Raw genomic sequence first — 15,335 nt, forward strand, 5'->3', positions numbered from 1 at the left:
CCTTGTCGCAGTGGGATGACTTTTTTCTTTTTTGATGGACATAGTGTCAACCAAGTAGAGGCATATCTAGGGGGGATGCAGCTGGGGCACGTGCCCCGGGTGCAGCCCGCAGGGGGGCGCAGTCGGGCATCTAATGCGGTGGTCCACAGTGTCTCCCCCGGCAGCTGCATTATGCCACCTCCCAGACTGAGAGTCGGCTGTTCTCTTTGCTGACTGTCAAGCTGACAGCCGGCACAGAGAAGCTGCAGCACGCCAACGCTTCCTCTCACACAGACAGCGGCACCGCTGGATGATGTAATCATTCAGCGGCCGGCTGTGCCAGAGAGAGAGGAAGCTGCTGACAGTGATACTGCAGCAGAGTGGTGAGTATGTGTGTACGTGTGTGTGTGTGTGTGTACGTATATGTGTGTGTATAGCACTGCAGGGGAATGTGCAGAGAGGTGAATGGTGATGTGTGTGTCTGTGTGTGTATAGAGGGAGGAGAGGGCAATGATGGTGCAGATATGGAGAAGGCAATGATGGGGTGATGGAGAGAGCAATGATGGGGATGGTGGGGAGGAGGAAATGATGGAAGTGGTGGAAAGAACAATGATGGAGATGGTGGAGAGGTGGAAATTATGAAGGTGGTGGAATGGGCAATGATGGGGTGGTGGTGGAGAAAGCAATGATGGAGGTGGGGGAGAAGGCAATTATAGTGGTAATGGAAAAGACAATGATAGGGTGGTAGGGGAGAAAGCAATGGAGAGGAAATGATGGAGGTGGTGGAATGGGCATTGATGGGAGTGGGGGGGAAAGACAATGATGGTGTAATAATTATAGGGGATAACTCAGAAGACTCTTTGTTTGGAACAAGACAACTACAGGACACAGTTTTAAAAGTGGTAAAGTCTATATTATCACACGGTGATTCAAACAGGTGCAGAGAGAAACTCAAGTCCACAACACTTGGTGTAAATATCAAATGCAGCTTAGCAGTCTATAGGGAACAGTTATTCTTAAGGATACTTGACACGAATAAGTCCTTGTATAGTCCAAACACAGATAGATATGCTTATAAGGCAGTTCAAGCAATGTCTTATCTCAACCAGGAAGGCCTGGGTGATAATCTCAGGTTTAAGCAGAGCAGCAACAGCTTACATGTCCAGCAAATGCAGATGGGACTAAACACGAGCAGCAGATGAAGGAGGATTACTGGAAACTGGTGTATGCAGCAGGAACTCAGAGCAGAGTAGCAGGATAACCACACAGGTTCACAGGAGCAGGCATATAGCCAGGGAGTCATCAGAGTCAGGAGCTGGATGCAAGGCAGAATACTCTAGCACAGACTGAAGGCTGGGGTGGAGTTTTATAGCAGGAAGACACAGTGCACATGAGACCAAAGATGACATCTTGGAAAAGGACAGTAATGCACAAAAGGTATTAAAAATGTTCAGAGTCCTGACAATACTCCCTCCTTAAAAGCGGCCTCAGGACAATCCTGGACCTGGTTTCTCAGGGAATCTCTGATGAAAACGAGAAATCTTCTGTTGGGCATTGATTTTTTCCACAGGTTCCCAAGAGTCTTCCTCAGGGGGATATCCCTGCCATCTTATCAGATATTGGAGCCGATTCCTGCGAATCCTGGAATCAATAATTTCCTCCACCACAAATTGTTCTTGCCCATCAATCACCACAGGCTGCGGAGGTGGCACAACACGTCCCTGGAAGGTATTAGGAGTTACAGGATTTAGTAAAGATATATGAAAAACTGGGTGTACCTTCATAGTCCTAGGCAGCTTCAGCCGGAAGGCCACAGAGCTCACAATACCGTTGATCTTGAAAGGGCCAATGAATTTCTGTCCAAGTTTTTGTGAAGGAACGTTTAACTTCAGATTCTTAGTTGCTAACCACACGGAATCTCCTACCTTGAACATGGGTGCAGGTTTACGGAATCTATCAGCCGATCTCTTATAACGTTCTTGAGCTGTGGTCAGGGATTCCTTCAGAACCTCCAGATTTTGCCTCATCGCAGTCTGCCTTTCCTCCACTGCCAGAACCAGAGAATTAATTGGAGACCTAGGTAAGATACACGGATGATAGCCCAGATTGGCAAAGAAAGGTGTAAATTTAGTGGAGATGCTCTGAGAATTATTATATGAAAACTCAGCTAACGGCAGCAACTCCAACCAATCATCCTGAAGATGGCCGACATAGCATCTTAGATATTGTTCCAGCGTCTGATTAGTCCGCTCAGTCTGACCATTTGTCTGGGGATGGTAAGCGGAAGAGAGACAGACATTAATATTGAGTGCAGAGCAAAACCCCTTCCAGAATCTTGAAGTGAACTGCACTCCACGGTCAGAGATGATCTCATCTGGAACCCCATGCAACTCAAAGACATTCTGTATAACCAAGTTCACTGTATCTTTAGCTGAAGGGAGGCCGGTGCATGGAACAAAATGAGCAGCTTTAGTCAGGCGATCAACTACCACCATGATTGTATTCATGCCCCCTGATGTAGGCAGCTCCACAATAAAATCCATTGATATAGACCCCCAAGGGTGGGACGGAACAGGTAATGGTTGTAGAAGACCTGTAGGTGCAACATGAGGAGTCTTGTAACGGGCACATACCTCGCAAGAGAGAACATAGTCCTTGGTATCCTTCAGGCAAGTTGGCCACCAGAAGAATCAGCTCAGGAACTCTTGTGTCTTCTGTACCCTCCTGTGACCAGCCAACTTGGAGTCATGTACCAACTTGAGGATCTGCAGACGGATGAACTCAGGGACGTAGATACGTCGATCTCTGAACCACATGCCACCCTTAAAGACAAGATTAATATCCACAGGTGGGTTGTCCAGAAATACATCACCGTCATAAGCCTCCCTGCACTCCTTCCACAAGTCCTGATCGTGGATAACTCCGATGAAATTGGCATCAGATAGAATGGTCTTGGACGGGGCTCCAGGTACGAAATCCGCAGCATGGATTCGGGATAAAGCATCAGCCTTCCCATTACGAGAACCTGGATGGTACGAGATAACAAATTTAAATTGATTTAAAAATAAGTTCCAACGAGGACGAGGAGAAAGACATCTAGCGGATGTTAGGAATTCTAAATTGCGATGGTCAGTTAGCACTATGATCTGTTGTGCAGCTCCTTGCAGATGATGCCTCCATTCTTTGAAAGCAGCAATAATAGCCAGCAATTCCTTGTCTCCCACGTCGTAATTCTTCTCTGCTGAGGTTAGTCTATGGGAAAAGAAAGCACAAGGATGTAGCAGACCCTTCTCTCCAGTTCTTTGGGAGAGAATAGCCCCAAAGCATTATCAGAAGCGTCCACCTCCACAATGAAAGAAAGTGTTGGATCTGGGTGTATCAACAGCAGTGCTGAGGTGAAACAGATCTTAAGCCGATCAAAAGCTTCTTGAGCCTGTGATGACCACTTAAAGGGCTTTTCCTTCTTTGTCAAGGAAGTAATGGGACGGACAATATCAGAAAAATTTCGAATAAAGCGTCTGTAGAAATTTGCAAAACCAATAAAACGTTGGACCTCCTTAACGTTCTTGGGTACCGGCCAGTCAAGGATAGCCTGAATCTTACCAGATTCCATGTTCAGCCCCTGGGGTGAGATGATATAACCTAAGAACTGTATCTCAGAACAATGGAACTCGCATTTCTCCGGCTTAATATACAGATGGTTCTCTTTCAGACGTCTAAAAACTGTTTTGACATATTCTTCATGTTCCTGTAGAGAGTCAGAAAAGATTAGTATATCGTCCAAATAGATCACCACAAACTGGTCCAACAAATCTCTGAAAATGTCATTAGCAAGGTGTTGAAATGTTGCAGGGGCGTTACAAAGCCCGGAGGGCATCACAAGATATTCAAAGTGTCCATACCGGCATCTGAATGCTGTCCTCCACTCATCCCCTGGACGAATACACACCAAATTATAAGCCCCACGAAGATCCAGTTTAGAGAACACCTTAGCATGGCGGACTCTTTCCAGTAATTCGGGAATCAGAGGCAAAATGTAACGGTTTTGTATGGTTACCTTATTAAGTTCCCGATAGTCAATTCAGGGTCTCAGGGTCCCATCCTTCTTTTTTTACAAAAAATATAGGTGCCCCTACTGATGAGGAAGAAGGACGTATGAAGCCTTTGGCCAGATTTTCATCAATATACTCCTTTAAGGCTTGAAGCTCAGGTGCCGCCAAAGGGTATACGTTACCAAAAGGAATAGCTGCCCCAGGAAGCAGCTCAATGGGACAGTCATAATGCCTGTGTGGAGGAAGCTGATCTGCATTCTTCTTGTCACAGATGTCAGAGAACTCTTTATATGCTCAAGGTAAAGTTAATACCTGTACATGTGGTTCCATAGCCGTGGACTCAGGGACAGCTTCTGCTAACGCTGAGTTGCTCCTTGTTGGAAAGATAATCTCCTTGGTCTCCCAGTTGATAATTGGGTTCTGAGAATGCAACCAAGGAATGCCTAAAATCACAGGAAAATGAGGAGAAGAAATTAGCAAGAAAGAAAGTTGCTCCTGATGATTAGGCTCCAACAAAATTTCAAGGGGTACCGTCTCCTGATCCACAGGCCCAGAGATTAAAGGAGACCCATCCACTGTTTCCATGGTAATTGGAGAGGCTCTTTGCTGAATTTCAATACCATGTTCTTTGGCAAATGCGATATCCATGAAATTGCCACCTGCACCAGAGCCAATCATAGCTGCACTGGAAATCCACTGTCCTGAACACAGGATCTTAATAGGGAGAGAACAGTGAGAGTTCTTCTCCTTCAGCTCCTTGGGGGGTGAAGTAATAGAAAGTGAATGGAATACAGCATTTAAAGGCAGGCTACATTCAGAGATGTCAGATTCATCATCACAGTTGTCATATTCTCCTACCGCTGCTAGCACCTTGTTAGGCCGCTTGGGACACTTGGGACAGTTGATTAAAAAGTGGTCAGACTGGCCACAGTAGAAACATAGACTTTCACGAAGGCGATGCTCCTGGCGCTCATTAATCTCGCGCCTCTGAACGGAATCAATTTGCATGGGTATCCCTTCCACCTCCCGAGAGGTTTTACCTGCAGGCTCTTTGGAAGGAAGGGAAAAGTTAGAAATATGTTTATATGCAGCAAACTTCTCCTGCCTACGCTCAGTAAGGTGAATGTCAATGCGCACACAATGCTGTATAAATGTCTCTAGCTCTTGTGGTGACTCAGAGTGAGCTAGTTCATCTTTTACAATACTAGACAGACCCCTTTTAAAAATAGGCAATTGTGCATAACTGTCCCAATTGGTATCTACCGCTAATCTCCTGAATTCAGTGGCATACTCAATAACAGAACGTTTAGCCTGGCGTAAAGTCAATAAAGCAGATTCAGCGGTTGCATGGCGATTAGGATCATCAAACATTAATGCCATAGTGGCCAAGAAATCATCCAAGTTATTTAACCGTGGGTCACAAGACTCAATCATCGGATTCGCCCAGGCGAGCGCTCGTGAGGTCAGCAGCATTATTACACACAATACTTTGGATCTATCAGTAGGAAAATGGTCAGCATGCACATCAAAATATAGCATACATTGATTCACAAAGCCACGAAATTTGTCGCAATCATCATTAAATCTGAATGGGGGCAACTTAGGTGGGCTAGCTGGTGGCGGTTGCCTGGGGGTAAAGTCGCTTGTGCAGCTATTTGCGTGCTTATGTCCTGAAAAGCCCGTCCATACTGGGACTCTATGCCAGCAAGTTTGTTTTCCTGGGCTGCCATGCGGGTGCTTAAGTCCTGCAAAGTTTGTCCAAACACTTGTTGATTGTGTTCAATGCTTCCAAACTTCTTTTGCAGACCTTTCACATCTTTCTGCAGTGATCTAATTATGGAAAACACCTGCTCTAATCTGCTTTCTGCAGTCATTGTTCCAGCAGTCTCCTCTTTTCTGGCTAGAGTGTCCTGTAATAATTATAGGGGATAACTCAGGAGACTCTTTGCGTGGAACAAGACAACTACAGGACACAGTTTTAAAAGTGGTAAAGTCTATATTATCACACAGTGATTCAAACAAGTGCAGAGAGAAACTCAAGTCCACAACACTTGGTGTAAATATCAAATGCAGCTTAGCAGTCTATAGGGAACTTCAGAGGAAAATGCAATCATGCAGAAAGTCTATGAAGCACAATTATTTTTGAGGATACTTGACACAAATAAGTCCTTGTATAGTCCAAACACAGATAGATATGCTTATAAGGCAGTTCAAGCAATGTCTTATCTCAACCAGGAAGGCCTGGGTGATAATCTCAGGTTTAAGCAGAGCAGCAACAGCTTACATGTCCAGCAAATGCAGATGGGACTAAACACGAGCAGCAGATGAAGGAGGATTACTGGAAGCTAGTGTATGCAGCAGGAACGCAGAGTAGCAGGATAACCACACAGGTTCACAGGAGCAGGTATATAGCCAGGGAGTCATCAGAGTCAGGAGCTGGATGCAAGACAGAATACTCTAGCACAGACTGAAGGCTGGGGTGGAGTTTTATAGCAGGAAGACACAGTGCACATGAGACCAAAGATGCCATCTTGGAAAAGGGCAGTAATGCACAAAAGGTAATAAAAATGTTCAGAGTCCTGACAGATGGGGGTGGTGGGGAGGAGGAAATGATGGAGTTGTAGAAATGGGCAATGATGGGAGTGGTGGGGAGGAGGAAATGATGGAGGTGGTGGAATGGGGAATGATATGGGGTGGTGGGGAGAAAGCAATGATAGTGGTGGTGGAGAAAGAAATGATGGAGGTGGTGAAGAGGGCAATGGTGGGGTGGGGATAGGACAATAATGGGATGCTTGAGGGGGAGGACAATGAGGGGTGTGGGGGATTGGGATGGGAGAAAGGGGGACTTATAATCGACTTAGGAACAGGGGTAGATGGAGGAAGACATTATTATCGCTTATTATGTCTAACACAGTTCCTTAGTATAGAGTGTACGTACTTATTATGTATAGCGCCACCCTTAGTTACATAGTTTCCTCTTTTATTATGTATTACACCATCCCTTATTACATACCATCCTCTCTAGTTATATATGGTGCCATCCCTTATTATATAGCTTCCTCTGCTGTTATTTACAGTACTGTCTCTTACATACAGTAGTGCATTCTTGTTATTTTTGTTATTCACAGCTCCCTCTTTTATTACATGGTCCCCTCTCTTTTTAGATATAAAATGACTGCTGATGAAGGAGCCGGCGACCAGACGACCAGTCTGTCTGCTTCTCCATTAGAAAAGAAGCTTTTCCATGTTCCATCAGCCATCATTGCATTATACAGCTAATAAGACAGGACGGTATATAATAAAAAACAGGGCTCTATATAATCCAATATGTAAGGGATGGTACTGAACATAACAAGAGAGGGCACTGTATAATAAGGGACGGCAATATAAATAATAAAGGAGACTATGTAATATATATACATGTATGTGTGTGGCTATAAAAGGAGGGGGCCCAGACACATTTCTTGCACAGGGGCCCCAAGCTGTCAGTGTCTGCCCCTGCTGCCGGGTTAAAGCGACGCCAGCAGCGTGATCAGATCATGTGATCACGATGCTGACGTCACTCGCCCGCACTGCAGAGGTAAACACTGGTGGTAAGTGCTCCAGTGGAGGTGAAGACACCAAAGATTAAGTGCAGAGGGGATTTATTATGTGTGGGGAGAATTTAAGTGGGGATGGGGGGCCTTATTATGTGTGGGGAGAATTAGAGTGGGGATGGGGGGCTTTATTATGTGTGAGGAGAATTGGAGTGGGGATGTGGGTGTTTAATGTGTGTGGGGAGAATTGGAGTGGGGATGTGGGTGTTTAATGTGTGTGGGGAGAATTGGAGTGGGGATTGGGGATTTAATGTGTGTGGGGAGATTTGGAGTGGGGATGGGGTTATTTATTGTGTGTGGCAAGATTTGAAGTGGGGAAGGGACACTTTAATGTATGGGGAGATTTGAGGACACAAAATGAAGAGCAAAGGTGGAGATGGGGGGCATGTATGAGGAAACAGTACAGGGAAATAGGGGGCATGCATGAGGAAACAGTACAGGGGAATGAGCAGAAGGTATGAGGAAACAGTACGGGGGAATGGGGGGCATGTACAAGGTAACAGTATGGGGAAAGAGGGCATGTATGAGGAAACAGTACTGGGGAATGAGGAGCATGTATGAGGAAACAGTATGGGGGATGGGTGCAGACAGTACAGTATGGGGAGCAATCTGGGGAATGTATGCAGACACAGTATGAGTAGCGATGTAAAAAATGTATGTGGACAGAGTATGGTGAGTGAGGGTGATGGGATGTGTGCAGACACAGTATGGGGAGTCAGGTGAGCAGGCAGTATAGAAAGTGAGGGGGTAAATACAGTACAGACCAAAAGTTTGGACACACGTTCTCATTTAAAGATTTTTCTGTATTTTCATGACTATGAAAATTGAAAATTCTCACTGAAGGCATCAAAACTATGAATTAACACATGTGGAATTATATACTTAACAAAAAAGAGTGAAACAATTGAAAATATGCTTTATATTCTAGGTTCTTCAAAGCAGCCACCTTTTGCTTTGATGACTGCTTTGCACACTCTTGGCATTCTCTTGATGAGCTTCAAGAGGTAGTCACCGGGAATGGTTTTCACTTCACAGGTGTGCCCTGTCCGGTTTAATAAGTGGGATTTCTTGCCTTATAAATGGGGTTGGGACCATCAGTTGTGTTGTGCAGAAGTCTGGTGGATACTCAGCTGATAGTCCTACTGAATAGACTGTTAGAAATTGTATTATGGCAAGAAAAAAGCAAAATGAATTCTTGCTCCAGGTGCCAGAAAACCTAGATACACCTCTGCAACCAAGTATCATATTTTATTTACATGTACTATTACTATTTCCTTACTTACCTACTTACTTACTGCAGGGTATTTGCTCATTGTTTTTACCCTAGCTTTTATCTTAGGCTACAGGTTGAGCTCAATAGTCTTATGTCTACCTTCAACTTTAAAAACTATGAAACTACTTTTGTTATAAAGTAGACTGCTTGATATTGCTTGGGTTATGTTCTGCAATCAAGACCTACTCATTATCCCTTAAAAGGTTATTCCCAAAACATTATACGCATTTTCTTCCATCCTTAGAATAAGGGACAGTTTATGCTCAACCTCCACCACATTCATTGTCTATGGGACTTCCAAAATAGCCAAACTCTGTGTTCGGCTTTCTCTGACAGTACCACAGACATTTAATGAAGTGGAGGTTGATAATGTGCACATCAGCTCCATTAGAAATGGTGCTTGTCGGTTTTGGAGCTCCATCTTTGTGATTGCTGGGGTTCCATTGGTTGAACCTTCATACATCATTAAGTTATCCCTTATTTGTAAATAGGCAATAACTTAGTATTTTGGGATGATTCACCAACTTTTTCCAGTGGTCGAAACACAGCAAATGCTGAGCAGTTGGCATGGCAGCTGGCTCCCTATTTATAATAAGCCATACATTCTGATTTTAGACCTTCAAATTGTTGTTCTTACTAATGCAGACAAATATGTTAACAACATGGAAAAATACCTCGCTTCCGGCACTAAAAATGTACAACTTATATTGGAACAACTCCCAGAAAACTGGTGCTCAATTTCTCAATGCAGCATAGCTGGATAAGTTATTTGGCATAAGTCATTATTGAGTTGTGTGCAGAGGTCGCTGCTGTGACCGGGCCCACCGGCCAGATGCGCATAGACCCATCTGGCCCGTATGCCACAATACACACTGTAGGCCAATCAGGGGTCAGCAGCTGACGTTGGCATGCATGCAACCAGAAGCGCATGGCAATGACGCTTGAACGCTGAAGTCAGCTGCCGACTTCAGCAGAGGATGCCGCTCAGTGAGGGAGAGCAGGGAAGGTGAGTATAATGTTTTGTTTTTTCTAAATCAATGAGTACACGGTGACCGTGGCCATACTACTGCATGTATGACTATGGTCTGTGTATTATACTTCGTGGATGACTATGAGTTGTGCATTACATTACATAAATGACTATGGACTGTGCATAATACTTTATGGATGACTATGAGATGTGCATTATGCTACATATATGACCATGAGCTGTGCATTATACTTTATGAATGACTAAGTAATTCCAAGTAATATGTACAAATTCACAATTCATCTTTTCTACTTTGAATTCCTCCAATTACAGTCTTGTCCACAGTCAATCATTTAATTAGAGCTTACACAATGTTCACTTCTGAGTCATGGCTTCATTTCATAATAAAAGCCATGATGCTTTGCCAGGTGCATCATAAAATGTATGCCACAGATGAGTGACATACTTATTGACTTACAATGGCCCCATCAGGGTTGTTTTGTGGTGTTCTTCATTTTGAGGGATTTTGAATAGAGCCTGTAAGAAGATGGAAGTTGTGCCCATGTTTCTGTTTGTTGATATGTGGTGTGATGTGATGTAATAATGTTTTACATTGCCATGTGATAGAGTTGTATTCTGCTCAGCAACAGATAGTGAGTTTGTATGGATAGAGTTAAGAGTTGGGACTAGCCCAGAAAGGGTGGGGTTAAGTAGTAAGATCAGAAAGGACTTCCTGGTAATGAGTCAGACAGGGCCTAGCTTGCAGCTAGAACAGATTTTTGGTCTCTGTACTCAACAGAGTTGCACGAGTTGGGTGTCCCCAAAGTGAACGGAGACCGAGGCAGTGGACAGCATGATCCTGAGTAGACACATGAATTACATCTGTGTGTCATCAATGTGACACATACTGCAATACAGTTCGCGAAGTTCCCATGCACCAGGTGCTGAATCCAACTCTCATCATCCTCACTTGGTCTCCCTCTAAGCAAAGAGACCAGGCGAGTCTGATACCAGTGGTAGCATCCGCCATCTCTGTCTAGCACTGACTACAACTGTCATCATTGTTGCCTGTTGTCCCTGCTATCAGCGAGACCAGGTGAGTCTGATGACAGATGTCGTTTGCGACTGTGGCCGCCTCCAACTGTGTATCGTGCGTATTAAATAAATGATAAAAAAATGGTGTGGGGTCACATGTAATTTTTCGAATCAGCTGAGGAAAAGCCAACAGCTGGGGACTGATATTAATATTCTACGAAGGGGCCAAGAGCCGCGAAGGTTCCCAATCTATTAGCTTTTACTGGTTATCATAGTGTAGACCTGATGCCCCAAAATGATGTTGGATCCCCTCTATAATTACTAAATACCAAAGGCTAAACAAGACAGCTGCATGCTGATATTATTAGTCTAGGAAGGGGCCGTGGATATAGGCCCCCTCCCAGACTAAGAACATCAGCCCTCAGCCATCCTAGAAATGGTGCATCCATAAGATGGGCCCATACTTCTCACTTGCCTTGGTGTGGTGGCAAGTAGGGTAATAGTTGTGGGGTTGTTGTCAGCTGTTTTACGGCCGCTAACATTAAGCCCACAAGTTAGTTATGGAGAGGTGTCTATAGGACAACCCCGTTACTAACCCCATAGTCAAATGTAATAAAAACACACACAGACACAGAAAAAAGTCCTGTAATTGAAATAAAAACTCTCTGACCCTCTTTTTCCCATGTATTCACCAAAGATAAAATTAAAAAAGCAAAGTTGTACTCACCTTTTTGTCGATAATCCATTAATGGCCATTGGCCACTTCTCACTACGATCCGGATGGTTTGAAGGACAGTCGCATCAGTGATGCCACCGCTCTCCACGCCAGAAGAAACACCTTGAGCTCAGAGTGAGAAGCGCTGCCTTGCTGTGACTGGTGGCAACCTTAATGACATCACTGCTGGTCACAGGCAGCTGCTTACTCATGCTCAGTTCAGTGTGTTCTGGCTGATGTGGAAAGCGGTCGCATCACTGATTTTAACTGCTCCCCAAATCATTTGGATCATCATGGGACATGGCCATTAATGGATTATCAGCGAAAAGATGACTATAACTTTGCTTTTTTATTTTTCTATTTTTGTGGAATAAATGGGTAAGAGAGGGTCAGGGAGTTTTTATTTCAAATTAAAGTTTCTGTGTGTTTTTTTCACTTAAAGTACTTTTCTATGTGTGTGTCTTTATTACATTTGACTATGTGGCTAGTAATGGGATGTTCTATAGACGCCTCTCCATTACTAACTCGTGAGCTTGATGTCAGTGGCCATAAAACAGCTAACATCAACCCCACAACTATTACCCCGCTTGCCACTGCACCAGGGCAAGTGGGAAAAGCAATGCTTAGCGTCAGAATTTGCGCATCTTACGGATGCGCCATTTCTGGGGCAGCTGAGGGCTGATGTTCTTAGACGCTCATAGAATGCTCATTCATTGGGTGAAATGATCGTTTGCACTGTGTAAAAGACCATCGTTCAAGGAGGTGTATCATCCTGTGTAAACAGGACTTGTGCTGCCAAGAAACAAGTGAGGCTTTGTGCACTGAGTGATGTAATTTAGATCGCTTGGTGTGCATCGTTTGATTTGGTCTGCTTGTGTAAATAGGCAGTCAAATGATCGCTGATCTGTAAAAGCTTACCATTCAGCGGTTTTATGGTGCCGACAGTTGGTCCATGTAAGCTGAACGGCACAGAGTTTCTTAGGGTCCCCTGGACAATATGATGGATCTCTTAAGTGGTTTGGAGCCTGTTGAAGCCTTGCAGCCTACATAGCCTAAAGCATTGGGGAAGATTTCTGGCCTGATGCCCACAATCCGCAACTTGAAGCAGAGTCTCAATGTTCATTCATGATCCGTCACAATAATTAGCCTTGGCCAATCTAGTTATGTATATTATTTGCAAATGTCTGAGCAATATCTATAGATAATATTGGCAATGATATTGTATTCTGTACAATTCCAGTGGGATTATATTCAAATCAGCGAGTGAAGCTTCTGTGTAGTACTGATAGGTAAGTCACCGTTACTTAGAAGAAGATCTGTTAAAGATGTGCCAGACTGTGTCTGAGGGATGAGTGAGATGATCTGTCATGCATACTGTTATTTATGGAGGTTTATTCAGTTCGGTACGGTGATCAGCTTTTATGTTCATGTTTCTCCATTTCTTTTATTCCCTCATGTTTATTGACTAAAGTGGATTGTATCAAGGCTATGTTTAAAAGACGCACAATTGAATTCTGATAAATCATGTACGGTATTCATCTTTTCTCTTACTCGGTTGGGAATTATATGAACAGCATGTAGCAATTGTTCTATGGTTGCCTTCATTTTTCATTTTTCTTGTAATACACTAGCCACACTTTCATTCCTAATCTTCATGCTGTCCGCCAGTTACAAATGATGTGATATTGGTGATCTTGCATTGCAGTCCCTGTTTAGTGATTCCCTCACAGGATATCTGATTACTTACAGACAGGCTGGTATATTCAGGTTGGAAATGACCTTTTATTGTAGATTTAAGTTTATAAGGTCCTAATGTAAATGAAAATTATAGGCAAAGTACACCATTCAATAGACGTGAGATTTTTGACCAGAGGATAATGGGATACACAGAGGAAAGGGGGCCCAATATCATTGAATTAAAAAAAAAATCCTATTCATGGAACAGGGTAATGTGAATTAGTAAAGATGACTTTTGTGGTTGTTTTCCCTCCACATCCTTTTTCCATGATTGTTGGATCGATCCCCTCCCTTCATTACTATACTGCGGACAAGCAAATGATAAACCAATGCTTACCAAATACCACCCAATAGCAAAAAGAATAAAATCAATTAGGCCCCCTCTAGGGGCCACAGGGCAACTACGTGAGGTGCCTCTATGTCACCAACACTCTTGTCTGGTAGGCCAACAATCTGCTGTCCATAGTGGCCCACAGATCATCAGCTGATAAGTGTTCTGAAGAAGATCAAAGCCAGCACAGTCGGAATTTCAATCTACCCTATCCTATTGTTTTCTCAAGACTGTGGAGACCTGGGTGACGTAACCAGTGCCTTCCCCCCTCCCATCAATCCCGTAATAAAACGCACACAGTCCTAGGTGGGTTGAACAGGTTGGTCACAGTTTATTAATTAAATAAGCTGAGAAAGGCAATTACATATCGTAACGGGCGCTCGCGCCGAGCTCCTGTCTGTGATTGACAGGGGAATTGGCCCAACAAGCGGTTACGACCTTTGCCCTCCTCCGCTTCTTCCGCTGTGACTTAATAAAGGTTTCTAGGGTTAGTTATATCACATACGTTTATAATTTTTTTTTTTTTTTTTTTAAATATTACAATAGCATTTACTAATTTACATCATCCCGCAGGTTAGTATCATCCTTAGCCTTTAAAAAGGGGCGGGAGGGTGGGACAAAAGCTTCCAGGTGTCCGCCGGGAGGAAAAGAGGAAGTTCCCGGCCGGACACCTGGATTTAACCCCTGTAGGAGTGGCCGCAGGACCCCTCCCCTCCAGTGACCACTGGCCGGCTGGGGGCCTTCTAATTAGTGCATCACAAAGGGGGAGTGATGCTAAGGGGGGGACTGGCACTGACAACCTTTCCGTGCTGCTCTATCTAGGTGCTCCCCAGTCAGAGACGCGCACCTTATACAGTACCGCGTCTGCCAGACTGTGGAGACCTGGGTGACGTAACCAGTGCCTTCCCCCCTCCCATCAATCCCGTAATAAAACGCACACAGTCCTAGGTGGGTTGAACAGGTCGTTCACAGTTTATTAATTAAATAAGCTGAGAAAGGCAATTACATATCGTAACGGGCGCTCGCGCCAAGCTCCTGTCCGTGATTGACAGGGGAATTGGCCCAACGAGCGGTAACGACCTTTGCCCTCCTCCGCTTCTTCCGCCACGGAGGATCCCGTGTATTACCTACGCGGGACTCCGACCCCACCCATCAATGTTAGGGCCTGTTCAACCCCCTCCTGTAAACCCAACAAGAAAATATCAAGGCCAATGTCCGTTAGGTGAACTCCGTCCGGCCTTAGTTGTGGCGTGTTATCCCCTTGTAGCGGGCGGTGACGAATCACGACACCGCCTCTTCCTCTCACCTATTTTCCAATCCAAGCATTGAATTTACCCCTTGTCCGCTCTATGGCTTTTTTATCTCTTGCTCCATGCCGTACGGCCCGTGGTGTTATATCCGACCACACCAGTATCGTGTTCCTGAACAGACCGCTGAACCGTTCCATATCAGTTGTCACCCATTTGTACAGCTCGGCCACCTTTTGTTTTCCTAGTTAATTGCCACCAGCGTGTACCACCATTATCACCGGGTGTTCCGCCATCCTTGCTATGCCAACCATCTCCTTGAACACCTGTTTCCATTGGAGGCCTCTGATACCCCTCCAGTTAACTTTTATGCCCGTGAGGTGAAGATTTGTTCCTCCTG

At 44.5% G+C, this 15,335-nt stretch overlaps 1 protein-coding gene across 2 annotated transcripts in view; it reads right to left on the reverse strand.

Annotated features, from left to right (window-relative positions):
- LOC143775248 (prolactin-releasing peptide receptor-like) overlaps window positions 1-15,335 on the reverse strand; it is a 292,045-nt gene that overhangs the window by 266,693 nt on the left and 10,017 nt on the right. The window lies entirely within an intron of this gene.

This window comes from Ranitomeya variabilis, chromosome 5 (genome assembly GCF_051348905.1).
Source record: "Ranitomeya variabilis isolate aRanVar5 chromosome 5, aRanVar5.hap1, whole genome shotgun sequence".
Taxonomy (NCBI): domain Eukaryota; kingdom Metazoa; phylum Chordata; class Amphibia; order Anura; family Dendrobatidae; genus Ranitomeya; species Ranitomeya variabilis.